The sequence below is a fragment of the Ceratotherium simum genome, chromosome 15 (genome assembly GCF_057802395.1).
Source record: "Ceratotherium simum simum isolate JZ-2026a chromosome 15, ASM5780239v1, whole genome shotgun sequence".
Lineage (NCBI taxonomy): Eukaryota > Metazoa > Chordata > Mammalia > Perissodactyla > Rhinocerotidae > Ceratotherium > Ceratotherium simum.
The window spans coordinates 4,088,994-4,116,956 of NC_141914.1; the positions used below are offsets into that span (position 1 = coordinate 4,088,994).

The 27,963-nt window shown below is 40.7% G+C and overlaps 1 long non-coding RNA gene across 1 annotated transcript; it reads left to right on the top strand.

Moving 5' to 3' along the window:
• The first annotated feature begins 852 nt into the window (after positions 1–852).
• Positions 853–26,355, top strand: LOC147915104 (uncharacterized). The gene is made up of 4 exons (XR_015554415.1): positions 853–999; positions 10,936–11,117; positions 12,097–12,266; positions 25,299–26,355. It is a non-coding gene; the product is annotated as an uncharacterized LOC147915104 (long non-coding RNA).
• The last annotated feature ends 1,608 nt before the right edge of the window (positions 26,356–27,963 follow it).

The following is a 27,963-nucleotide window of genomic DNA, read 5'->3' on the forward strand; positions in this document are numbered from 1 at the left end:
TTAGGTAGGTCAGCTACGTCTCCTGCTCTTGGATAGGTGACCTTATGTAAGTGATGGCTTAGGAGGCTTCCAGTGTGCTTCCCTCAGTTCTCAATGTTCCAGGGGTGGCCCCTATGTGGGCTACGTGTGTCCTTCTATTGTGGCCTGTTAGCTCTCCCTATAGGCGCCCAGGAGGCTGAGTTATGCTCCTGGCCAGCTGTTGTAATGCTCAGCTGCTTGTAGTTGTTGTGGGCCCTTCAGTCTCTTTATCAGGTGTGGGGAGCCCCAGCACAGTTGGCTGTAAGTTCTAATACCACATTTGTGTTGCAGTATTTCTTTTAAGTGAGTAGGCCCCCAGTGTGGCAGGTTGTTAGGCTCAGGGCCTTAGAATTGCTGTAAACCTCTAGCCTATTAGGTCTCTTGTCAGCTCTCTGAGGATTGCAGCTGGGTGGGGCTGGCCTCAGGCACAGGAGCACCCAATTGTTTCAGGCTTTGGAAGGTGGGGCAAACCTCCTATGTGGCTTTTTGAGAAGCACAAGTCTTCTGCAGCTGACAAGCCCTGCCGCCCAGAGGTCCACACACACAGTCAACACAGTCCTGCCCCGTGTGAGTGCCCCGACCTCCCCAAGCGGACCCAGTCTCTCCACGGCGGGAGCCCCACACACTCCGCCACCTCCCCACACTCTCCACCCGCTCCTTGTGCACACCCTGCCCCGCTCAAGTCAGCTCAGTTGCCAGGCTGCAGAAAATCCAGTCACCAATCTATGCAGGCCCACACGTTGCCTGAGGGCTTGTTGTTAGGTGGGGCCAGTCTCTAGGAGTGGGCTGCCTGCCTTGGCTGAGCTGGATTAAATCGGTGCTCTAGCGGGTGGAGCAGACCCTGGGCTAGCAGGTCTCAGGGAAAACTCCAATGGCGTCTGTGTCAGCACGCTCACACCAGGCCACAACAATGGCCGCCGCCAATGTCCCAGTCCCTGGAGAGGTCTCACCCCTCACCGAGATGCACTCAGGGCCTATGAGGTGAGTCTCTTGTCACCAAAGCAGTGTGCACCTTTCTTTCTGGTGATTTTAGGATGCTTTCTGGAACGGGTGAGTTTGTGCGCGGGCCCTTTAAGAGCCAGTTTTAGTTTCTTTGTGAACCGGGTTTTCTGGGGGTGCTCCCCAATGCTTTAGTAGCAGGCAAAGTCAGATATTATGCCACTGGTGTCGATTGTGCTGGGTCCACAAAATGCCCCCAGCGGGGGCGCTCCCCGGCTCAGGGCCCCGCGCCTCCAGGGAGGCTGCGTACCTGTGAGCTGCTCCCGGCGGCCGTGAAGCTGGCGGCTTGTGAAGGCGGCGTTTTCCTCTCCGGAAGGGAGTCTCTGCCTCTTCCACCCCAGTTAGGATTGTCCGTTGTTGCAAGAGTTCCTCTCATCCAGTTTTCAGTTCTGTCTCAGGGGTAGTTGTAAATTGGCTGTGTCCACGGGAGGAGGTGAGTTCAGAGTCTGCCTACGCCGCCATCTTGACTCCGCCTCTATCTCTGTCTCATTAAGTTCTGTTTCTAGAGATTTATCTTGGTCTTTTGTTTGGAACACATTCCTCTCTTTATTCATTTTCCTTGACACTGTGTGTTAGCTAAAACAGTCACCTCTCCCAGTCTGGACAGAGTGGTCTCATGCACTTGAACCTTGTCAAGCAGCCTGGCCCATGATCTTGATTGTGACTATCCAAGCTCCCTTCTTTGTTTTTAGTGGCTCCCAGTAGCTGAGGGTGTGCCAAGACCCATCACATCTCAAAGGGGAGGATTGCAGTTCAGCACCTAGATGCAGGCCATTTGGAAGCTGGACCCTCAGCAGCAACAGGGAGACTATGTAATTCAGCACCTTCCGGGGAGAAACTGAAGGTGGGCATTTTTTCCTCCTCCCTCTGCTAAGCTTCTATTTCTACTTGAGGGACAAGTTGAGACATGGGTTGTGTTTTTGCAGTGCCTTCATGGTTTCTGTATCAGCAGCCTCTTTTTTCTCTCAGCTTTCCCTATCTATGCCACTTATCAATTTATTGTCTCTCAGCTCCACGCTTCTTTGTTCTTCTTTGTGCTTGTTCACCTGCGCCCTGGAAAATTTCTCTTTTGTCAGCTGGATCAGTATAAGGCTTTATTGGTAGAGGAGGCTAGAAGACCATTGTAAGCCATAGAGAGAGATGGGCTTCTCTTTCTGTTTCTGGTGTGCTTTATTTTTAGCTCTCATGCTATGACTGGTAGTGGGAGACCCAGTGGCATTCATTCTTCAGCAAATCATCCTGGCCTCTCAGCAGATGGCTTCTTAAAGACCAACTCCAGCTTGCTAGCACCCCAGGAAACTTCTGCTCTCTCCAGCAGGCCATAGCTGCACCCTCTTGAACGTCTGATTTACAGTCTCAGGAGAGTGGGGATAAGGAATCTTCCTCCAGGATCTTAGTTCCATCCTCGGGTGCTCTCCCTGAGCCCTAGAAGCTGTTTTGCATTTGTTCTTCCTGCATTCTTTCCAGTACCCTTTACTTCTTTTAGTAGCTAACCATCTTTTATTACTTAATAATTCATTACATTAAATTTTCTGTTTAAATTACTGGTGAGTTTCTGACTGGACCTTGACATTTAATTTCAACTTGAATGACTTTTCCTTTTTCAAATAGTATCATTTAGGCTACTAGTATCACAAAATCTCCCCTCCTCTTTAAAAATAAACTTTGGCAGAGTTTGGCAGACACTGATATCTAATTCCCCTCTACAAGGAGGTACCTGGAAGGATTCCCTGGAAGTTTTCATATGACCAGAAGTCATGCATGTCATTTCCATATGGCTAGTGCCCAACTCTACAATCTACTCTCCAAGCACCTCTCTTTGTGTTCATTGGCTGTTAGCTAATCCCTGCTAAGTTAATTACCAATATTTAAGACATGAGCCAGTGAATTGCCAAAGAGGGTCCTAAGGAATAAGAATTGTTAAGCAAGAAAAAGGTTGAAGTCATCTTAATGAATTAGTTCAATGTTAAAGTTTTTTCTCCCAGAAGAGCTTCTGAATGCATTTAATATGCTAATATGTAATGTCAATCTCTAAGAAGGGGGCATTTTCAAACTTTTTTGACCAAGGAGCCCATAGTTGCTGTGAGGATCAAGATTGTAGGTTGGAAGTTGAGCCCTATCAATGGGTTCTTTCCATGGGAAAATGACACTCATCTCTTTTGCTCATATGCTTACCTCCTAAGGAATCCTTGCAGGTACCTCAAAGAAGAGGGGAATTGATGATCAGTGAACAGTAGCAATGTATGCCACAAATTGCTTTCAAATTTATTACAACAAAAGCAAATAAAAATGGACTTCTTGTGATGCTGGAAGCCCAAAGGATATTGTTTAACAATAGGAAAGTCATTGAAGTTAAAATTAAATGGCTGATAGCTTGGTTGACTCTGTTAGGTGGTTTGTGTTATTTATACATAAAATATCCCCAAACACGGGCATTACTATGCTTTTGATTATTGGGGGGAAAACATGTAAAGAGATTAAATGCTTTATATCTTAAAGTTGTCATTGAAAGAGATTCAAAAAAATAAAAGGGAAAGAAAGAAATTCTTTATCACTATGGTTATACTAAGTGACTAATGCATATTACTGTTACTTGGCTATCAGAAAATATTTGAAAACCTTAAAAATTAATGATAGCTAAGGGTTTTGAATGTTTTATATCACGAGACCTAATGTTCAAAAGAATCCTTGATTTCTTTAGGCTTGTTGTATTTTATGCAACTCCCTTTACATTTTCACCTTTGCATTACAATCGTGTTTTTGCATTAACAGTAAGTACCCAATAATAAGTAGTACCCATTGGTGTTCAGGCCCAAAATAGTAGAATACAATTGCAGGGGTCTTAGAAACTGGGATTCTAATTCTAATTAGTGAAAGTGTAATTTTAACCAAATTCTGTAACTTTCTGAGCCTGTTTTTATAGGTGAAAACCTGTAAAAATAGTAAATTTGAAAAAGGTAATCTCTATGACCCTAGAGTTTTTAATAAAGATATTTTATAATTTCAACTCCATATCCTCCATAGGAATGGTCTTGTAATCAGTGTGATAGTTCACATTTTATGTGATTCAGTCGTCAAATATTTAATGAGCACCTACTATTAAGTGAATGACTTCTGTCACTCTACAGGGCTTTGGAGATGAAGTGAATAAATTAAATAGGTCTGACATCAATAAGCACATAGCCTAGTATTAAGCTTTAAGAGACTTTGCTAATTAAATGGGTTCTAGTAGAATAGACCATAATTATACCGAAAACTACTGCTTTCTATTAAGATGTGATAAAAGTTGACTATTGAAGAGAGTGGGAAGATTCCATTCAGGTCACTGGGATGACTGGGAGCTTTTGCTTTCCACAACTTGAATGAAATGTCACTGTTGGTATCACATCTGGACAAAGTGAAATGGAGTGGTGAGTTTTTAAATTGGCAGGAAGTTGTCATAAGAAATAATGAATCCATTTCAAATAATCAAGCAAAACTTGACAGAATTCATAATCAAACACTTGCAAAAATGTTTCCAGCGACACAGGACTGAGAAATTTATAATGGCAATGAGATGGCAGTTGTCTGTCAATAATTGCAATAAAAGAATATGTTCACTTTTCAATTTTTTAAGTAGTCAATCATTTTAATTATGTAATTGACTCTGATGATAAAAATGAAATGACTCTGGTGATGAAAAGAAAAAGTGCTCCCTAACATGACGGAACTGAAAGTGTTGGGTTGGGAGTTGGAGGCAGAGCATTTTCCCAAGGAAATAGTTGCCAAATGCTTGAGATTTGTTTTTATGAAGGAATATGGAGAGACGGCTGTACTCTTGTTCCTAAGGACCCTTCACAGTGTACAGAGGGTGGGATTCATATCATCATTGCTTCCTGTCAAATGTGTTCTATTTAACCTTCTGTGTTAGGTAACAGGCATTGGCAAAGAAAGAGGCTGAAAGAGGAGACTCACCTTCCTGACCCTGTAGTTTTCTCCCTCCCGGAGAAGGTCAAGGCAGACTCTAGAGAAGGCTTGGAAGTGATTGCTTCTTTCATGCTTTCAGTTCAAGAGTGAGGCACTTCCGGGAGCTTAAAATCAGGGCACATAGTGGTAGATACAGAAAAGGACTCCCACACACGGAGAAGTGTTGCCCCACACCTGGTCAGGAGAGAAATGCTCTTCAGCCACATGAGGATCCACTTTCCTTTACTTCTTCCACTAACTCAGCTTAGGTCACTATCCTCTCTCCGTGTATTAATGCTTCTGTGCACACGATGCACATACTACACAGATGCTATGTCGAGTAAACTGGAGAAGTAGCACCAACTCCAGCCTGAATTCACTATTTCATTCAGCAAACATTTTTCGAATGTCTACTGTGTATAGACACCATGCTAGGCACTGGGGGATGTCATGCTGAACAGGACAGACACATACAGAAAGACAATCTAGTGGGGGGGGCAAACCAATATCCAGTATATAGAAAAACAATGACAAATTTTGATAAGATCAATGAAGGAAATAAACAAGGTGCTGAGATAGAAAAACATAGAAGAGAGGAGCAACAAATTTGGTAGAAACATCAGAGGAGGCTTGTCTATGGAGGTAACATTTGAGCTAATGTTTTAGGTGAAACTCCAGGGATGAGAAGGAGATGGCCACGTGAAGACTGGGTGGAAGAGTGAGTCAGGCAGAAGGAAGGGCAAATGCAAAAGTCCAGAAGCAGGAAAGAGCTTGGCGAGTTCTTGAAAGTGAAAAGAGGCCAATGTAGCTGGAGCCCTGGAGTAAGAGGGGAGAACGGCAGGAGAGGTGAGACTGGGATGGTGGGTGAGCATCATGTAGGGCCTTTTAGGCTGGAACTTAGCATAATTGAACTTCTGTTTTAAGGTCACTTGCTTCTGTGCAAGAGATGGACTAGAAGGAGACAAGAATGGAGGGATACAGAACTGTTAGAAAGCTGTTGTGTCTCCAGGTTGGAGATGATGTTGGCCTGGAGAAGGAGGGCGGAGGTGGAGAGGGACAGAAGTGGACAGATATTTGGTAGGAAAAAGACTATGTTACACACATGAAAAAAGATGTGAAGATTGCATCATGAAGTATAAACGCAACTATAATAAAAGTAACTTATAGGTCATGTGGTCCAATCCTTCCATTTTATAGACAAGTCTGAAAGTCAGAGAGGAGAAGACTAGTTAGTGGGAGACTCATCATCAAAATACCTCTTCTGATTTCCCCTTTGCTCCTTTTTCCTTTACAGAACATTGTGAATTGTAAGAATAAAATTATGGGATATTCACTCTGTTTTTTTTTAGAGGAAGATTAGCCCTGAGCTAATATCTGTTGCCAATCTTCCTCTTTTTCTTTTTTTCCTCCCTAAAGCCCCAGTACATAGTTGTATATCCTAGTTGTAGGTCTTACTAGTTCTTCTGTGTGGGACACCCGCTCAGCATGGCTTGATGAGGAGTGAGTAGGTCTGCGCCTGGGATCCAAACTGGTGAACCCCCCTGGGCCGCCAAAGCAGAACATGAGAAAATCGCTTTGCCACTGGACTGACCCCTATTCACTCATTTTTAATTGGGTATATTTTAAAATTCTAAAAATAAAGACAGTTGTAGCATCAGGTAAAATCTGATGAGATCTATTTGTCCTGAACACTGTTTCATAAAGATGACGTGTTGAAGATAAAAAAATTTTTGTGGGGGGAGAGGGAGGACCAGCCTTAGAAGTATTTAGATGGTTTAGAACAGCACAGTATACCCTAAGCTTAACTTCTGAGTACCAAGAAAAGAACATGCAGTGTGCTACACAGACAGATCTTTAGACTTTCTGAAATGTAGTGTCTAAATTACTAGAATATATGAATAGGTAGAGAGAAATGTGAGGCAATTAGAAAGAACTGCCTTCCTAACTGGGACCCCAGTTGTCTTGGCTTCTCCCTCCTCCTGGTAACTAATGTTAGACCAGAGCAATCAACCATCAGCAAGTTGGGGAAGTAGCTGAGGTGGTGATGGTCGATAACAGTGAGTACCTCATGGAATCTTTGAGGCCAGGCTAGCTCCTTCCTAGCTAGCTAAATAGACATGGGTTTGGGAGATTTTCCTCACTCTCCAAAAACTACCCTCTGCCTCCACTGACTAGGAACGTCATCTGAACTTTTCATATTAGTGGTCATATTGTTTCCTTAATCTACCAATGTCTGTCCACCCACATCGATAACCTGTTTTCCTGTAAGTGCCTGATTTAATTGAACTAACCTCTTCCTTTAACTCAGGATGTAAGCAGACTTGGGTACAATTGTCCCTGTCATAAAAGACAATGAATTAGACAAATGCCAATGTGGCAAAGTGAAAAGGAAAACAAAAACCAAACCCTGACTCACTTATGATCCTACGATTCGGCTGTGATCTTTGTTGTCAAGACTTCTTTCATCAACCACCTGCTCACCATTTTCAGAGATTATAGATCCATACTTAGCTGCTTTGTACTCAACTTTGTGAAAATTAAATGCAAATATCCTGCCATAATCAGAGGAAAGTTGATAAAACTGAAAGTCCTAGGTAACTTGCATTTTAAGACCTACTCCCATCTTCCTATTTTCTTATCCCATTCGCCTCACATTATTCCTTATGCAATAAATGAGGTCAGACAGATAAAAAATATGAGGAGGCGCACGAGGTAGAAGGAAGACAGATGAGGAAATGCTGTTCTATTTATTAGCTTGAAGTAGGTTTATATGAATCCATCACCAAGTTCCAGATAAGTCTTTCGGGTTTGGTGTATACTGACTGCCTCGTGAAATAAGATGCGTGTAGTTCGTCTCAGTTTACATTAAGTTCCAGGCAAGATCAATTAAATTTATCTAAATTTTTATGAAAAAAGCCATGGTGGTAATCTTTGTAGATTAATGCTATTATAAATTAATTTCATCTCTATTTTTATATCTATCAGAAAGATTATGGTGTTCAGGCATGGGGTAAACCACAAAGCTTAACCTCAAACATTCAGGCAATGTGTAATAATTTAAAACGAAGCCTGATGGAGCAGTCTACTTCTTCCAGAAAATATTTCTAGAAGTAACCCAATGACAAAGATAATAACTAGTAGAGGCTTTTGAAAGTCTAATTGAAGTAAAACAATTGTAGACGTTATATAAAATTTGGCGTGGATTGGATTATAAAGCATTTTAATTTCCATGTTAAGAGGCAATATACACTTGGAAAACTAGTGAAAAAAAGAGGAACTTGGCTGTATTTGCAAAGATTTATTTCTTTGCAAAAGGGAGGAAAAACACTAACTAAAGCAAGTAAGGCCAAATATTGACATCTATTTTATCTTGCTGGTGGCTACATAGGTGTATATCCTTATTTTTTCTATTTATTTAAAATATTTTGTAATTAAAATTTGTAAGAGTGGGATTGTTGTCACTCTCTTTTTTTTTTTTTTTTTCCAGCTTTTAGAGATGCAGACTGAAATATATTGGGACGAAATGACATATCTGGAATTCTTTAAAATACTTTAGAATTAATAAGAAAATTAAAGAGTTAAAAGGATAAATAGAACAAGTGTGGCACACTCTTGATATATATTGAATTCAGATGATAGGTTTACACACACATAATTAGTTTAAAATGAGGGACAATACATTATCTTAAAGTTGTTGAGACAAGGAAGCTTAGATGAGCACAAAAGGAATTAATGATAGATTAATTAAGGAGATTAATTAACATGTATTCTTGTGCACCGATTCTGGGCTTCTAAAAGTTTTAATTATTTTGCTTATATCAAATTTTTTTAAAAGTTTGGCTGGCTCATTTTTGACGAGCACAGAATAAGAGTAACAAGTTAGATTCCTGGGAAATTCCGGCTCTTTGCTTTGTAATCCCTATTGGTTTGCAGCCTAGTTCTTTAACCATTGCTTGAGTCATCGGCCACCCACCTGCTCCCTCTAGATGAAGACTTAGACCATGAGGGTCACCTTGGAGCCATGTTGTAGGGGGAAAAACGAGTAAGAGCAGGAGTTACGTGAAGAACATTCTGAAAAGTGGATGTGAAATTGAAAGGATATGGAACATGCTCAGCAGGATGGAGTCCTGGGATTGTGAGCATTTATCACATCAACATCTATGACTAATAAGTAGTTCAAATTTACTTATCAGAGCTCATCTAAATAACCAATCTTTTTCGATTATGTGCCATTTCCTTGTTTCCTCCTGTAAACACACTTCACAGAAGTCACTGTAGTGTGAAGTTAGTTTAGTTTTTGGAAGTTTTGTTAAGAAAATATTTGCACATAAAATGAAAAGACCCTGTTATTTGGAAATTAACACACATCTTTTACCCTGCCACAAAGGCAGGATAAATCCTTTATTGTGTTTCCATAATTTTTTCTATGTCCTGTATACTTTGGACTTGACAGCATTGTGTTGTATCCTGTGTTGGTGTTTCTGTTTCGGTTAACCAGACTGAGTTCAGGACTCAGGACTTTTAGCGCCCATCCCAACACATGTTAAATTGATTATGGAGGCACAGGGTCGAAGGGAAAGCATGTCTACCCAAAAGGCCCTGCTAAGGCTGTTAGATTCAATTAGGCATACAGCCTGTCTTCAGGATTAGAGTTTTATACTCCAAGCCAAAGCTCAATACCTATACCCACACATACACGTTGTCACTGAGGCTGTGTCCCCACCATGCTGTTGAGCCCTGAAAAGGCACAGTCATTCACAGCCCTCCTTCTGAGAAGCTGATTACATTCACCAGCTGGGTTTGGAAGAATTCTGAAGGCTTCTTTTTTGAGGGAAAGCAGGAGAGAGCATTTTCTGTTGGTTTCTACAGGAGAGATTTGGGTTTTGGATTTTATTTTCATACCAGGGTTGGGTTGCTGAGCCGGAAATCAAATTAAAACTGGCACGCCTCTGTGGCTTCATTTGCTTTTCTTCCCGCCGTGGAACAAGCTGGCACCAAAGCCTTGTTTTGAAACCCTGAAATTCAAGCCTTAGACAGTCAGTGCCAAGAGTGTGAGTTGAATTGCTTGGTTTGAATTTCCACAGGATTGTGGGGACCCAAATAGAATGGTTGAATGGGAGTCTGTCTCAGCAGCCAGTAGAGTGTCTTCTTCAGGTAGGCTTGGTAAGGGATTCAGGCATTATCTTACAAAATGTTTAAAAGTTAAACTTGCACCAGCCTTTCCTCTACTGTTTATGGGAGAAAAGGATAGATATGTAAAGGTCAAAAAGAGAAAGAGTGGGTTGTTGTGTTTTGAAGGAGAGTTTGCAGATATTTTGTAGAAGGAATAGAGGAAATTGGCGGAGCTGAATTTGTTCATTATGGGACATTGGGAGAAAAATGGATGAAGAATATTTTTAGAGACATTTTTGCTGTATATTACAAGTGGAATTCTCTTTGGAAACACTTTGAGAAACTTAAGTAAAAATGTAGGTTGCTTTTAAGTGCCCCTCCTTTTTTCTTTTGTTTAAGGTTGGACTTCTTTAAAAAGGGGTGCTCGAGTACTTACGTAGATGAAAAAGTGCCATCAGTTTGGGCTTGCTCTTGTAGTAAGTTACACAGTTCACCTAATATCCTAGTTCCATATTCAGGAAGAGTTTTAAATCTCTCTTTTCATTAGTTTTTCTTCAACATTAGATTTTGAATTTGGAAATATATCCAATGCAAGTCAATGCAACAGGAGATCTCTCTTCATTAGTTTTTATCTGATATTAGATTTTACAATTGAAAATATTTCCAAATTCAGGCAGCACAATATGTTATTGCTTAGTAGAGGGGCCAGAACATGTAATGCTCCTTGTATTGCAGTCTAGCGGATGACTTATATGCAAAGATGAAGATCAGGTAAGAGATAGTGTAAAGACACGTGCAACCATGAGACTCCTTGTACTCATCTTCTTTCCTTTTTTTCCCCTCGGCAATACTACACTTTAGAACTATTTTAAAAATAGTCACAGACTCTGAAATGTAGAAGAGAGAAAAAGAGAGGAGAATGCTACTGCATCTGTCATGTGGAAGTGATCATCAGCTAGATTGTTCAAAATGTCTTGAGTCAAGTCCGATGTGAAGAATGAAACGAGAATGCTGTTAACAGGCTTTTACAGATTCCTTTCCAGGTAAATTGCCTCTGGAGTTATTATTTACAGTTTGGTCCAGGTATGAATTTGAGAGGAGGAAAATGGATTTTGATATTTTCTATGGATTAATGGTTTCTTTTTTTTGGTCTTGGACAGACTTATCTAGCCTACACAGAAGCACAGATGTTGTAATTTAGAAGTGTGACAAAGGCCCGTGTTTTTCCTCAAAAAAATAAAACTCTGTTTATCTACAGGACAATAAAATCAGGTTGAAAATCTTTTCATGAATGGTGGTCTTGGTGTGAAATGTGAAGCTTGGTTTAGTGCCCCTTAGCCTTCACATCCTTTATCGTTGTCTCTTATGGGGTATATTTGAAGACACATAGGCCAAGAGGGACAACTGATGGGAATGTGAGCCTTGGACCAATTACACCTCACGTGACTTAACGAGAAGTGGTGCTAGCAAACCTCTCATGTTAGGGAAGCTGAAAGACACATACCAGATTGTGCCAGACTTGAGAAATGCCAATGTTTGTAATCCCACATCTGTACCTAATTTCATTAAACTTCCCTGGTTATTCAAGTCCGACTCAGTGCACATTCTAGTTTAACTTCCATGCAAAGCACAGAGTTGTTGGTTTGCTCTAGTCTGGCTGTTTAGTTAGTAGCTTTTGGAAGAAAAGAGCTTAACCAGCCATTGGAGAATGTTATTATTTGATTTGGGAAAAAGTTAGACATCACTTTAAGCATGACTAAAATATGTTTTTCATCAATATATTATAAAAATTATGATGCTTAGAGTGGAATGAAGGAAGACAGTTTCTGTTTATTTAGGCATTAATGGAGTCTAGCTTTCCACATCAGTCCTCAGAGAGAGAGTGAGAAAGGAGTGGAAGTCACATTAGTCATGCTTAGAGCAGGTCTCAGGATAGGCTCAATTTAGTTTCTGCACTTGATAGATAATATTATGGCTAAACTAGTCAACTTTTAGGTGAATTCAGACTTTAATGAATTTCAGAATTAAAAGATCTCTGAGAAGTATTAAGACTGAAAATGAAGACCATTCTACTGAACTGAAGAAAATAAAGCCAATGAATCCCAACTTCCAGGAATGGAAGAGACCTTCAAGCTCAAGACAGGCCTCATCCCCAATTCCAGAAAATACTGTGCCTCAACTCTTACCCATAGGTGAGTATCTGCCCACCTCTAACAAACTCCTATTTTTAGAGGAAAGAATTTTGTTTTGTTCTTCAATGAATAAAAATTATAAGGGTTTTCCCTTTCAAAACCTGAATCCCTCCTACTTTAGCAGAGTTCACGGTTAGGTGGTCATCCATCCTGGTAGGATTCTGAGACAGAACACAAATAAGAACATAGAATCTCCTGACATTATTATAAATGTGTGGACAAAATTGAATCAAGAGGAACATTTTTCAGTTTTTGAACTCCTTTTTCCTCCCAAATGATGTGTTATTTTGCTTGAAAGTGTGTCAGAAATACAAGAGCCCACCCACTGATTAGTCTCTGCCTCTTTGGTTGAGGATTAAATCCTCTGAGTTGAGGATCAAATGAGCCATTAGGTGAAAAAGTGCTTGAGAATCCCAAAGCTGTGTTCAAACGTGAGAGATGATTTCGATGGCTCTCACCCTGAGGAGCTGTATTATGTTAGGCCAGTCATTAAGCCACTAGGTCTCAGCGGCTTCATAAGAAAATGAGGAAGTTGGATTAAATGATATTTAAGACTGCTTATGGTTCTCACATTCTATGATTTCAAAATGTTTGCTTCTCAGTCAATTCAAGTCTGTTCTGAAAAAAAAAAAAAAGATGATCATCCCAAAGGTAGATATCCCTGAAATTGTGTCTTAAAGCCATGGGTTTGGGTATATTTTTTCAGTGGGTATTTCTTTCTTTTTAAAAATAATTCCAGTTCTCTTATAACCTGGGTCATTTAGGGTAGACCTTAGGCATCTTGTATACCTTCCTACTTCAAAAGAGGGCCAAACTTTTCTGGAGGAAGAGTCCTAATTATACACCAAACATAATCAGAAGGATCTGGCAGAATATATTGCCCACAGTGTCCAGAATTTTCACATTCTATGCTGTTTTGGGAGATTGATTTTGTTAGATATCTCATTGCTCTTAATTGAACCCTGAAGGCTTTTCTTGGCAATTGATTTCAGCCTTCACTAAGTCTGAGAAGGTTCCTAAATGTGGGCAGAAGTAGTGTGCTGCTAGGATCCTTGATTCCTTCTCAAGGCTCTGCTTCGGCAAACAGAAACCATCTCCTGCTGCTTGATTGATGCCCAGGCAGGATTTTCCAAGGTAGAGATTGCTGGTGCATAGGGGATAAAACAAACCCCACGATGGCTGCCAAGAAATACGGTTTTGAAACCAGTCGTTATATATTCACATCTCCCTATTCCTCTTGGATTCACTTCTGTTCTCTAGAGGGTGAAAGGAGTTGGCTAACAAAATTGAGCAAATTAGTGATTGATGGTGTTTACCCTCTACTGAAATTCATTGTATTTCTTAAGATCTGCAAGTCGATGGTCTGAACATTCTTCAAAGGTCTGAATAGTGACAAAGTTTAGCTTCTGTAGTCTTTGTGCTTTCTAAAAATGAAAACACTTTTATAGGAAAATAAACAGTGTTACTTTGTATATTTGCTGACATAAAGGCAAGATGTGGCACTAAGGAATTTGGATTGTGTTACTAGCTGAAAATCGGGACACAACCTAGACGATAGTGAAGGAAGAAGTGACCTTAGAACTCTTCATTGCCATGAAGGATGTGTGACATCTGGTGAAATTATTTCCGATTCCATCAAGAGGAACCTTATCACTAACAACTGGTATGGTGTCACAGGACGAGAGGAGAGGACTGGAGGTGATCTCCAGGTTCTCTATCAGAATTAGGTTGGTCCACGTCCCACCAGGTGACATGACTGTGTCCACATGACCAGTTTACTGGGTAAGGCTTCCAGTATGTGCAGCTCATGGGCACCAGGGCCAAGCCCTGCTTCCTCTCTGTTACCGAGGGCTGGCTGCTAGATAAGGTGGTTTATAGGTTTGGAAGAAAAAAATTCCCAACTACGTAGGTGATCCAAAAATTTATTTTATTTTTAACTTTTACAAAAATAACACATTCATAGAAAATCAGAAATTAGAAGAGCAGAAAAAAATCATGCATATTCTTACCACACGTGACAACCAATAGTAAGTTTGTGTATTTCTAGCTAGTCTTTTTTCTATGCATTTTCAATCATGTTTACGATGATATTGCATATAAAATTTTATATTTGCCTTTAATCATTTAACATAGGCATTATACAAAACTATACTTTAATTTTCCTAATAGTTCTCAAATAAAGTTTTAATCTTTAAGAAAGACGAGCATTTCCTCCACAGTTAAACTGAACAGTCTCTGGCTTTAAGCAAGTCCTGTTTTCATATACTTGATCTGGGATCCTTCCATCTTACCTCCAAGAAATTGGCCATCTAGGTGTATTCTCTAGAAACTGGGGACAATACTTGCTAAAATTGCTTTTGTCTCCTTATGGAAAAGAGCTTGCAAAATCTGTATGTTTCCCTCTTGTGTCTTCCTCCACGGACCTTCTTCTTCCTTGTGCACGTCTCCCCCATCCCCTGGCTAAGGGACAGAGGTAAAGATAGGATGGCAGCTGTGCCAGAACTCATCAGTCATTAGGTCAAAATACTGCTCAGCCCATATTCTTTTTCTGCTGTATCAAATGAGCTGAGGGGAAATCCTAAAAATGATCCAAGGAGTTTCCTTGGCCGTGGAACTTGCACACCCGATTTCAAGATAAGAATTAATTCATGTTAACCTGGTGTAATGTCTTGGATTTAAGTTTTTTTCTGAAAGAATTGGACTAGGTCATTGGTTCCTAACTTGGAGGCCCTTGTCTCCCTTCTAGATATTTGCGAAGAATAAGGAGTGTGTGTTATTGACAATATGTTAAAAAAATTTAGAAATAATATATTCACCAAAGGTCAACTAAAAATTCAAGTTTCTTTGTTTTTCGTTAGTTATCAACAGTTGTGGTAGCATTGGTTTCTAGTCAGTAGTTCTGACTAGAAGTTTTGTTTTGTATGCTAAAGGTACAAAAATAATTACTAATACATGAAGTTTTGTTTCATGGATTCAACCACCACCTCTACTCTTATGACGACAAACCCTGTATTTTTATGGTCAATCTCTCTGTCTCAGCTCCAAAATCAAATACCCCCCTACCTGACGAGCGACAGATACCAGACACCTTACCGTTGCTGCAAAGTGAGCTCATCTCTCTCCTCATCCTCCCCGACTCCTCTTCTGACTTCTCTATTTTCATTAACCCATCACTCTCTTCACACTTCCTAAAGCAAGGGGTTGTAGAATCATTCTTAGTTTCATCATCTCTCCCTTTCTCCAAATGCAGCTATTTAATTCTGTCATTTCACGTTATTTCAGGAACATTGCTCATCTATGTCTTTCTGTCTCCATGTCCATGGCGGCACCTTTGGTCTCGCTACTGAACTCGTGGATGGTAGTGAAAATGTCCTAAGTTGTCTCCTTGACTCTTCTCTCTCCTCTGTAAAGTGCACTCAACCCATGGCCACCACAGACCCGATCGTGGTATTTCTGTTTTTAAAATCTGTTCCATGTTATCCAGAGGGCAAGTCCAAACTCCTTAGCAAACACACAAGGCCTTTTAATTCACGGCCTCGGTCTAACAAACGGCCTCATCTCCTGCTATTTCTTTTTTTCTTTCTTTCTTCTTTTTTTTTTTTTTTTTTGTGAGGAAGATCAGCCCTGAGCTAACATCCATGCCAATCCTCCTCTTTTTTCTGAGGAAGACCGGCTCTGAGCTAACATCTATTGCCAATCCTCCTCCTTTTTTTTTTTTCTTCCCCAAAGCCCCAGTAGATAGTTGTATGTCATAGTTGCACATCCTTCTAGTTGCTGTATGTGGGACGCGGCCTCAGCATGGCCAGAGAAGTGGTGTGTTGGTGCTCGCTTGGGATCTGAACCCGGGCCACCAGTAGCAGAGCGCGCACACTTAACCACTAAGCCATGGGGCTGGCTCTCTCCTGCTATTTCTGATCCCAACGTGGATCCTAACCTTTCACAGAAACATCCACACACACTCCCACCTCTTTGTCAATGTCCTTAGCCAGCACTGCCCCTCCCTGCCTAATCTGTCTGGTTAACTTCTACTCATTTTTTTAAAGCCCAGCTCGTTGCCACCATCTTTAGCTTTTCTTTCAGGTATATTAGTCATCGCTTTTCATTGTACCCCCACTGTGCCCTTTTCTTCATATATTTATCCATTTAGTCATCCATTTGTCCATACACTCATCCATCTATGCAGCCATCCAAATATTTATTGTGTCTACTACATATTCTAGTAGCTGATGATACAGCAGAGAATAAGAAGTCTTTATCCTCATGAATTTGGTATACATTCTAGTATGAAATAAATAATAAAAAAATAAATAAGAGTTGAAATAATATCATTCAGATAGTGATAGTGCCAGGGGAGAAATAAAGCAGTTTAAGAGGATAGAAGGTGACAGAGCTTGGCGAGAGGTGCTACATTAAGTGAAAAGGTCAAGGAAGGTCTTTCTAAGGAGGTGCTGGTTGAGTAGGGCTCTGAATTAAGTGTAGGAATTATGCTGATAAACTTCTAGTGGATTAGGTGTGGGCTAAGAGAGAAAAATGAATCAAGAATAAAATCTAGGCTTGAGGCATGGGCATTTGGATGAACAGTGGCCCCATGCACTGGGTGAAGAAGACTCAAAGGGCATGAGACAGGGAGAGGACAATATGTTCATTATACACTTATTTATATCTCTCGTTAGTTTGTGAGTTCCTTGAGGACTGGTGCTATGTTTTCTTTGTCTTTGGATTAAATAAAATAGGCAAATATTTAAAACAGGGAGGACTCATAAAGAGGACACTGGGCAGCCAAAATGTTAGGGGCTACTTCACTACATTATTTCTAGTTACTTCTAGCACTATAATTGTATGCATCTAAGTTTTAAAATTTTAAGATGGGCAATTACTGAGTAGTTAAAAATCAAATACTTATTACTAGTAGGTATTCAGAATAATATTCCCCATATACAAAAAATATTACCTATTCTCTAGAAGCTTTCAATTTAAAATAGTATCTTCAATATGGTGCAGAAAAAACAATAAAATAACAACAAAAAAAAGTTAGCTGAAATATAGTTAATAATAGAGAAGTCCTGAAGTGAAACTTGAAGAACAATGCCATCTTTTTCATGACGTCTTTTTGATTACTCACATGATCTCTCTCTTTTCCAAACATCCATTAACATTACAGATCACCTATCACAGACTAAGGAGGCAGCATTGTAGTGCCAAGGTGGCAGGCTATAGTAAGAACAGAGGGAATGGGAAGCTCGGCCCTATCCACACTTCTGCCACTTATTATATTGGAAACTAATTTAAGATCTCTGAATCTTGTTTTCATTGACTGTGAAAAGGGGGTAACCATATAGGCTCTGCCCATCTCACAGAGTTATGGAGTCTCTTATCCAAGTGGCTTCATGGACTTTAAAGTTTTTCATAAATTGTAAAGCTTCATTCACAAAGTGATCCCTTTTAGTTATGAAATATTTGCCTTTTTCCAAACACTACAAAGCCCTCAAAGATCAATAAGACACAATTGCTCTTTCTGATAGCCCTGTAGTGGCAGAGATATGAGTAGACCCCAGGAACAAGAAAGATGCACAGCAAGATCAAGAGGCATTGCTGTTAACATCCTCTGCATTGTAGTGATGGGTGTACTCGCTCATTCCCCAAAGAAGCAATAAATTCCTAAATGGTAGAGACCATGTCTTGTATAGTGTTCTTATATTTCCACTATTGGCAGCAGTTAGGAGCTCAACAAAGATTAGTTACACAAATGAGCCCAAGTAGGGAAGCTGGGCTGAGAAGCCATATCACTACATATATAAACACTCTATAAATCTATAGTTCCTTTGCTCTGCCCTGTGTCTCCCTGCTTTCGGACTTTGGAATGTCCACTTTATGGAGCTAAATTAGTTTTCTTAGGCTGTACTTCTTATCCCTGGTGTCAAGATTACTCTCCCATAAATATTTCCAAAGACATTCCTGAAAGATATGCACACCTAGATTTTCGTAAGAAGAGTATATTTCCCACAAATATTTTGGTAAAGTTAATTCAACTTCTTGAAGCTTGTGGAAAAGATGGTTTTGAGTTATGATTCTTCTTATTCACTGATCTTAGTACATCCTACAATAGCTTATTATAGATGTTTTAGTAATTGCTTGTACTAAAATTCCCCAGCACCCCAGAGGAGTCATCAAGAGGCAAACTCCCAGGTTACATCCTGATACCTCCAGCTTCATCTGGTTAACTGTGGGGAGGTTGTTACAGATGCAGGAAACAGCTGCAAAATGACACACTTTGCCCGGAAACTTGGTTTCTATGGTCTTAAGCCAAACTTGCTATCTGAATACACACTTTTGTGCAATGATGTCTCTCCCAAGTGCATCCCCAATGCATGGTGCCAACATGTAATGATGACTCAGCATGAAGATTGAACTTGCCTGACTTTACAGAACACAGGACTCAGTCTTAAGACAGATTATAAAGTATAGAAAGTGACTATTTGATCATTTGTGGTATGTCATGACCTTTTCATGTCTCTTTAATGTCATGGTACATTAAATGTATCATCCAATAAGTGTAATGTTTTCAGTTCATGTGAATTTTCTTGTTGGGGTCATGTTGATGTGGGTGTGAGAAACATCATGAGGGTTTGGGGAATTTCCTCTCTCAGAAGCTAAGAGGCCAGATTTTTGGTTCCATCTTTGCCACTAATTAACTCAATAATCTCAGATAAACCATTTCACCTTTTGAAATCTGCTATTCTTACCAGTTAATGGAGAGAATTGGACTGAGTTCATGATGGTCCTTTCCAACTGGAACATTTTTTAGTGCTCATAACTTTTAGCATTAGATAGTGTAAAGTTAATTAATTATTTGGTCTAGGAAGAGCAAGGTGTTTTGAGAAAGTTTTGAATGGCAGAAGGCAAAGTACTTGGTGACCTAAGTAAAAAGAGAGCATTTATATGCCTCAGAAGCATAGAATAAGACTAGAAATTGTAATGTATAGAATAATTAGGTGAACAAGAGGAAAACAACAGGTTAGCCTACCTAATGTTCTAATAAAGTTATTTAACGAGTCCTATTGGGGCCAGACCTCTTCAGCTGTTATTAAAAGGTGACCAAACTGGCTATTTTACTCCAGACATCAATCTACCCTGCCCATCAGTCTATATGAGCAGACTAGAGAAATTTGAGAAAGACTAGAGTCTAAGACGAGAGAGCTGGAACTTTTCCTTCCCCTCCATGGAGGTTGTAGAATCGTGCTTCTTTGTGGTCCCCAAATCAAGGGATCCAAAAGAATAGAGACTGAAGAAGTCGGCCACAGTGGGTGTCTGGCATCTTGTTCTCTGCTGGGACGTATGCCCAAGCAAGGGACTTGCTGAATGTCCTCTATGTCAACTTCAGCAGAGGGGAGGGAAATGGAGAGATGGGCAAAGCACTGTGGAGGGGACAGGAGTGAAGCAGGAATGCACCTCACTCCTGCTGTTTGTCATGGTAAGATAGATGCAATACCTGTGGGTCAAAATCCTCCGGGCAAAGGCAGCCCAGAAGCAAGATGGCTATGGGAAGGAGCTGTTGGAGATTGAGAATGTTAAACTGGGGCAAATCTCCCATGCAGAAACTGTGCAGTTGGAAGTCTCCACAGAGTTCTCTAAAGAACCCACTTACATGTCCACTGGAGAGCCATCAAATCAAGATCATCTCACAGTGAAAACTACTGTAGCAAGAGATAAATAAGAAACACTGCTTATTATCTTCCATTTCTCCCTCATTCCCAGAGTGCCAAAGAGAAAGGGACCCAGAAAGGGGACATGGGGTGTTCCAGGAGCACCACAGTCCCCTTCTCCATTCTGTGTTCTTTAAGCCAAAGTTAAACTTGAGCTGGGAGAAGGGAGGATATGAGGTTACAGTTTGAAATGATTAAATTGTACTAGACTTTTTCACACTGAAAGTGACTGGAAAACTGAAAGTGACTATGGAAACTGACAGACATTTCACAAAGAGAAGGGAAATGGAGATTCCTCCTGGCCCAGTGAAAGCAGCATTAGCAAAACAGAAAATCATCGCACTTTGTGTCCCACTAAATCCAGAATGCCAGCCCTGGTGGTCTAGTGGTTAAGGTCTGTGTTCTCACTGCCATAGCCTGGGTTCATGTCTCGGTCAGAGAACCACATCACCCTGTGGTGTGGTTGTCATAATGTGGTGGCTGCATGTTGCTGTGATGCTGAAAGCTATGCCACCAGGATTTCAGATCCCAGCAGGGTCACCCATGGTGGGCAGGTTTCAGTGGAGCCTACAGACTAAGACAGACTAGGAAGAAGGACCTGGCCACCCAGTTCTGAAAAAACTGGCCATGAAAACCCTGTGAATAGCAGCTAACAGCTTTATCTTACTGATAGTTACAGAAATGGACATTTACAATCCAATAAGAGTTAATTTTAAGCCCAGAAACTAATATAAAACATTTATATTTTATTTATACTATGGGGTTAATTTTTAGAAATTATTTTAAACATACCAATAGTTTAATTTATTTGCAGAATAAAAGTACTTGATTTTGTATTTCTTAGAAACAGCGTTATTCCTACTAGAAAAATACACTGTAATGATCTATTATCCAGACATAACTTTCTGAGTACTGGGTGGATATTGCAGATTCCACAGTTAACGGCCTCAACGAGGGGCACATTTTGAATTTTGACCCAGCTGGGGGTATCTGTAAGGGACAGTGGGACAAATTGTGTTTTAATGAAGATCTGGTGAGGCAGCCTTGGCTGGATGAGCTGGGCAGCTGGAGGTCAAGGGTCATATCCTTCACTGTCCTGTGAAATGTAGCACAGGGAGACAGAGATGGGGTAGAAATGATAGGAATTAGTGAGGAGGGATGATTCTGAGCGTAGAACATCACAGTGCCACTTAATTTGTCCTTCTGCCTTGTCCCAGGAGACTTAACCCAGTTTCTTACTGAGAAGCAGACAAAAATGAACCAGCTGATGTAATCAGATGAAAGGTGTTATCCCTTGATGAGAGGACCACGATGAGGGGACTATGCTGAGGGGACCATGATGAGGCAGAAGCAACAACACAAACTAGTGTATTTTGTGAACAAGTTGAAGTTAGTTTAAGAAACACTGAGTTCCTACTGTACACGAGGTACTGTGCTGGGAACTGTGGCTTAAAAGGTGAATAAGAGACAGTGGAAGGCTGTGTGTGGGATTTCAATATAAAGTGGAAAGAGCAGGGACAAACGAGCAATGACACAGAGATGGGAAACAGCTCAGTGTCCAACGAGAACCACAAGCAGTTGAGTAATAGGAGAGCAGTGGTTTTCAACCTTGGCTGTAGAGAAGAATCATCTCATGACTTAAAAGAGTTGCCCATGCCCAGACCCTACCTCCGACCAACAAAATCTGCATCTCTGGAGGGGAACCCACGCACTGGTCATTTTCATTTCAGCTTCCCAGGTGATTCTCGTTCCATTCAGGTTGAAACCCACTGTGATGGTCATCAAGTGTGAAGTAGAGCTTCATGAGAGACGACGCAGTTTGCCCATCTGTAAAAGGGGGCTAATCACACCCACTTTGCTAGTTCACTGGGTTTTTATGAAGACATTTAAATGTAAGAACGCATTTGAAAATGCTTTGTAAACCACAAAGCCCTGTAAATATGTGCGATAATATCAGCTCTCCTGCCAGACTGAAAGCCCTTTGAGTGTAGGGGATTATTAATCTTTATAATATTAATCTTATTAATCTTTATATTTCCACACCTCCCGACACAGGGTCTGCCACATAGATGTCCAATATATATTTGCCAAATTGCTGAATGATTAAATAAATCAACAATAAACACATATTGAACTCTTGAAACAGCACTGAAACAGAGAAAGTAATTTAAGCAAGAGTATATCCTCATGGTTCATATTCAAAGGGAAAGTTTATAGGGGCATATGAGCTTATAGAGTGATTCAGATTAAGTTGATTTTTTGTAGCTTTGAAACAAAATGTGAATAAACCTTAAAAATATGTACAGAAATGTGTCCCTGATTTTGAGTGTTCCAGCTGAGAGCCCAGCTTGGTGTGTAGACAATTTAAACAAGTGGAGATTTCCAGAAAAAAAGTCAATATTTGAAATCAGAACATAGCGGACTTTTTGGAAGGAAATCACATTTTCTTTGGAGTCTCCCACTTTTATATTTTACATGGTCTGACTTTGAACAAAATCATATATGGTGTGTGTGTGTAATTGACATGTGGATTTAGACATTATGGAGATGTTCAGATAAAATAAATCTGTAACCCAAGAGTGACTAACAAGTTTTAAATTTAAGAAAAAAATGTTGCTTGCTTATTCAATAGATGGTGAAAGGCAAAGAACTATCGATGCATTGTATTTTCCCTCTGCCCTTTGAGATTCTGAAAGAAATATCACAAAATATGACCTCGTTGTCGGTGTCAAGGAAAAGCTAATCCTTTTGTGCTTTTGCTGCAATTTGACTTTCTAACTGGCTGGCCACCAGCTCATCTTCCTTCTGTCTCTGATATGCTCCCATTTATCGCTTCATTTACCAGGAAGAGATTACTGTACACATCCATCCAATGCTAGAGGAGTGCATGTGGGCAGAAAGGGAGATGGTGTTGAAGGGAAGGAAAGGAGTAGAAACAGCACTCCCAGAGAGGTGCAACCATAACAACGGATTTTTCACAGTTCAGAATCAAATGGGCATCCATATCTAATTAGAACTCTGTTGTAGGAACACAGGATAATTCATGCATAGCTTCAGATGTTTGACACCAAGATGGTGATAGCATTTCAAATGGTATCATATCCAAGGAGATCCATTTGGAAATAAGGGAGTGTGATGAGCAGACAGGAGGTAGAAGAGTAGATCCCAGTGAGCAGGCCCGGGTGTGGAGCAGCACTCCTGGGGCTTCTGGTCTAGGTAGGGAGATGTCAATGTGGAGAAAACCAAGGACTTGAGGAAAGTAGGCAGCAAGTAGGAGGCCTGCCCTGCCCCAGGGGTGTTCAGAAGGCCTGCCACCTGATAATTTCTTCTACATATGCCTAATGACAGTAGAAAAGACCATTTTTCAAGAAATACTATTTAATGGGGTCAGAAGTTTTGCTGTAATGCTAGGTTAGAGTCTGTTGGTCTATGTAGGCATGGTGAGAGATAATGTCCCATGGCTCTCTAAGGCACTCTGCAGCATCAGTTTCTTCGATGACAGCTATTTGTTATTCGGGAAGATACATACTGAATTCATTTATGATGAGTTAATCAATATTAATTCCCTCTGTTATTTAAGCAGAAGGATTTTGAAAACTGCGATGCTTTAGCATGTATTTTAGAGCAAAAGAAATTTACATTTCAACAGAAATCTCAAGGGAGAGCCAGTACCTAATCCAGACAGAAGCAGGAGTCTAATTGGAGCGCCTCTCAGGTGTGGGTGGCCGGTTGGGGTGGTGATGCTAGCAGGTGGGATGTGTGGGAAGATCTGTGGTGGGGCTGAAGGTGGTGAGCTCAGCCTGGACACGCTGGGCTCGCAGTGGCTGCAGGACATCAGGCAGAGGGGCAGCAGGTGGGCATAGAGAGGGCCTCAAGCTCAGGATGGATCGCAGGGTGGAGACACAGATATGGAGGGCATGGGTGCCGTGGGCCTTATGAGGCAGAAATCAATCAGTGTTGGGTGGTTGCAGAAGCCAGGCCTTTGGAATGAGTATGTGGGATGGAGAAAGAACCAGGGAGAGAAGGGGAAACACCTGTATTAAGGGTGGTGGAGGAATCCAAGGGAGGGAACATACCCTCCCTCCACCCTAGTCTGCGTCTGCCCCCTCAGAGCCCTCAAACTGCTGACCACAGCTGCCTGGAGACCAGGACATGGCATAGGACTCAAGCTGGTCAGGCAGACCTCTCCTTCTCAGTGGGTGTAACGGTAATGGAGACTCCCGTCCGTCTCCCGGGCTTTTGAACTGGAGGCCATGTGCATCCAGGGTCAGGACAGCCACCCGGGGCTGAGACAAAGCAAACAGACCTGAGGAGCAGCGACAAGAGATTCGGTGGGAGACATGGGGTGCTTGAGGAAGAAACTTAGGTTGCGGGCTGTCCCTTTCTGGTTCCGGTCCCTCAGAGGTCCAGAGGGGTACCGTCCTGGGTTCTGTCACTTAGGCCACCTCGAGTGGTTTTGGTTCCCAGCAGCCAGCGATCCCAAATATCAAGGGAGGAGAGTATTTTAAGGAGATTGTGGTTAATAAGATCTGGTGCTGCAGCAAGGTGAAGGCTACAATCTGAAATAAATCTGTCCATTTGGTGTAGAAATAAGGATTGGCCTTGCTGAGGGTATCTTCAGAGTATTGATGGTGACAGAGATTCATGTAGTAATTGGAAGAATGAAATAGAGGCGACCTGCCTCTCAGGGGGAGAAGAGCAAGGGTTAGGGAGGTGCAGATTTTTTTTTTTTTTTTTTTTTGCATTAGAATTAAGGGAAATTTGCTGGCAGCAAAGGGCTGATAGAAGGGGAGTCTTTGCTAAAGCAGTGGTCTGCAAAGTGGAGGGTATGGGGTGTTGTGTACCTTATGCAGTACCACATGATTCTCTAGGATGCAGGAAGAAATACTAGAACTTCTATTTATATTTTTTCTCATTTTAAATTATTTTTATGTAGTTTTATAATGTACATAATATAAAAATGGCACAGTTGTAGAATTTAAAGATAAATAGACATACATTATGGGTGTGTGGGCAATAATTTTGTTGATGGGGTCTGTGATCAAGAAAGTTCAAGGTCACAGCACTGAAGCCTCAAAGAAGTACATTCATCCTCCTAAAGGCTGACGCTGTACCAGGCAACACAGAGCTGGCTCCACGAGGCAGATGCTTGGCAAAGTAACAGTTCAATAGTGGAAACAGGTGTGTCCTCATCCTAAAGAAATTTTACCCTTTTTATCCCTTTTTCTTTGTGCTTTCTGGAAACCTTTACTTCTTGCTTAATTAGGTCAGCTTTATGAAGCTGGGAACAGCATGGAACTCAGTATTTTTTATTTCATTACTTTTCCAGACCAAAGACTGTTGGTCCTCAATGACCGATCAGAGCATACCAAAAGGCATCAGGTATGAAATAAAACATTTATGTAAAGTAAGTGCCAAAAGACTCTACTTTGCTTTTTTTCTTAACTCAGTGGTTTTCAGATGTCCTAGTGGCTCAGTCCTAATCAGTCACGGAGAAAAGCTTTCTGATTGCTAAAGCTAAGGCAATCACTCTCTCCTCCTTTTTTTTTTTCACATTTAAGGTAGAAAAACAACACGAGAGACAGAAAACATCTTGTTCCAAGCATTGAGAAGCCCTTGGTCTTGTTACAGCTTTATAATAATTATAACAATAAATCAGTCAATAGAATAGCAACAGATTCGTCTTCATATGCTGTACATCTTTGGGCCTGTAAAAGAGAGAGTTTAAAGCTCCTGCGAAAGGCTCGAGTTTTCTCTTTTGTTCTCCAACTGGGGTGAAAGTGGGAGTCTGTAATAAAAATCTGAGGTGACAGGGACATATTGGGCACAATGGTGTCTATGGGAAGTGAAACATATTAGCAAGGGAAGATGCTCCTGGATGGAGGGAAAGCCGGGATCCTGGGAAAGAGGTGAGATGGGAAGAACGATCAAGAGAATTGAGCTGAAAGTGAGGAGTGGAAATCACAAAGAAAAACCAGAGAGCCTAGGGCACCGGGCCATCTAGCTGGTCACCTGAAGGGAATTCTGTAGGAATTAAAGGTGCATCACTGGGAAAAGGTTAACAAAAGTATTGCATTTATATCATCTTTTAGATTCTATGTGTAAGAACAAGCACATCACATGAATTTCTTTCTGGTCAGAAACCTCCTCGAGGCTGTCATACCTAAGAGCGTCTATATAAACAGATGCCAGATTGCCTTCTGGTCGCAATATTTGCCCATCACTGAGTTTCAGAGTTAAACTGGCAGATTCTGTCCACTAGAGGATGTCACCCTTACTCCAGAAGCCATGGTTATCTCCAGAGACTTTCCATAAGTCAATGTCTGATGTTTCCAGAGAGAGGTAATTAAATCTAACCCAAAACCTATCATTGAGTTTGTATTAAGTGTCAGTACTATTTCCACACTGCACTTAGTTTTAGTGGAAATTTGAATTCTTTATTTCCTTACTACATTATTAAAAAATTTATTTATGGTATTGATTTAGGTTTCAATTAGCTTTGCCCTATTTTGGCATATCTATAGGCCTAAGAATGATAACTTCCAAGTACTATCTTTTCTAGGCAAAGTCTAGATAAGGGGCCAAATGACAACTAGAAGTCTGAGATAGAAATAATTTATGACAGGCCTATAGTTCATGCTTCATATATTTGTAGGTTCATAGTTTCCCACACACTCATCTGAGAATATTTAAGTGATAAAAATTTGAATTATGCTTAAGATAGTGTGATGGTTAATTTTATGTCAACTTGGCAAAGCCATGGTACCCAGTTGTTTGGTCAAACACCAGTTTAGATGTTGTGAAGGTATGTTTTAGAAGTGATTAATGTTTAAATTAGTAAGTGGACTTTGAGTAAAGTAGATTACCCTCCATAGTGTGGGTGGGCCTCATCCAATCAGTTGAAGGCCTTAAGAGAAAGGACTGAGATCCCCAGAAAAAGAGGAATTCTGCTTCCAGACTGCCTTTTGAATCAAGACTGCAACATCAACTCCTGCTAGAATTTTCAAGCTGCCAACCTGTCCTGCAGATTTCAGACTTGCCAGCATTCACAATGGTGTGAGCCAATTGCTTAAAATAAATCCCTCCTTGCCTTCCTCCCTTCCTCTCTCTCTCTCTCTATATGTATATATATGTGTATATATAGAAAGAAATATAATATAGAAAGAAATATAAATAGAAATAAAAAATCCCAACTCTCCTATAGACTTTTTTCCTTCTCAAAGTAGTTGAATAAATTGACATTATTTTGAGAATAAATAACACCTTGTAAACATATGTACAGCAATCCTCCTTATCCATGATTTTGCTTTCAGTGGGTTTCAGTTACCCACAGTCAACTGTGGTCTGAAAATACTAAATGGAAAATTCCAGAAATAAACAATTCATAAATTTTAAATTGTATGCCATTCTGAGTAGCATGATGAAACCTTGCGCCCTCCCGCTCCATCCCTCCCAGGACGTGACTCTTCCCTTTGTCCAGTGGTAGACGCCACCCGCCATTAGTCACTTAGTAGCCTCTCGATTATCAGATCGACTGTCGCGGTATCGAAGTGCTTGTGTTCACGTCACCCTTGTTTTACTTAATAGTGGCCCCAAAGCACAAGAGCAGTGACGCTGGCAATTCAGATATGCCAAAGAGAAGCCGTAAAGTCCTTCCTTTGAGTAGAAAGGTGAAAGTTCTTGACTTAAAAAGGATAGAAAAAAAACTGTATGCTGAGGTTGCTAAGGTCTAAGGTAACTTTTATTACAGTGTATTGTTATAATTGTTCTATTTTATTCTTAGTTATTGTTTTTAATCTCTTACTGTGCCTAATTTATAAACTCTACCACAGGTCTGTATGTATAGGAAAAAACATAGTATATATGTTCACTAACTATCTGCAGTTTCAGGGATCCCCTGGGAGTCTCGGGATGGATCCCCTGCTGATAAGGGGGACTACTGTATTCACATATCAAATTTTTTTATCAAGTAAATAGTGGGAAATGAAATGTGG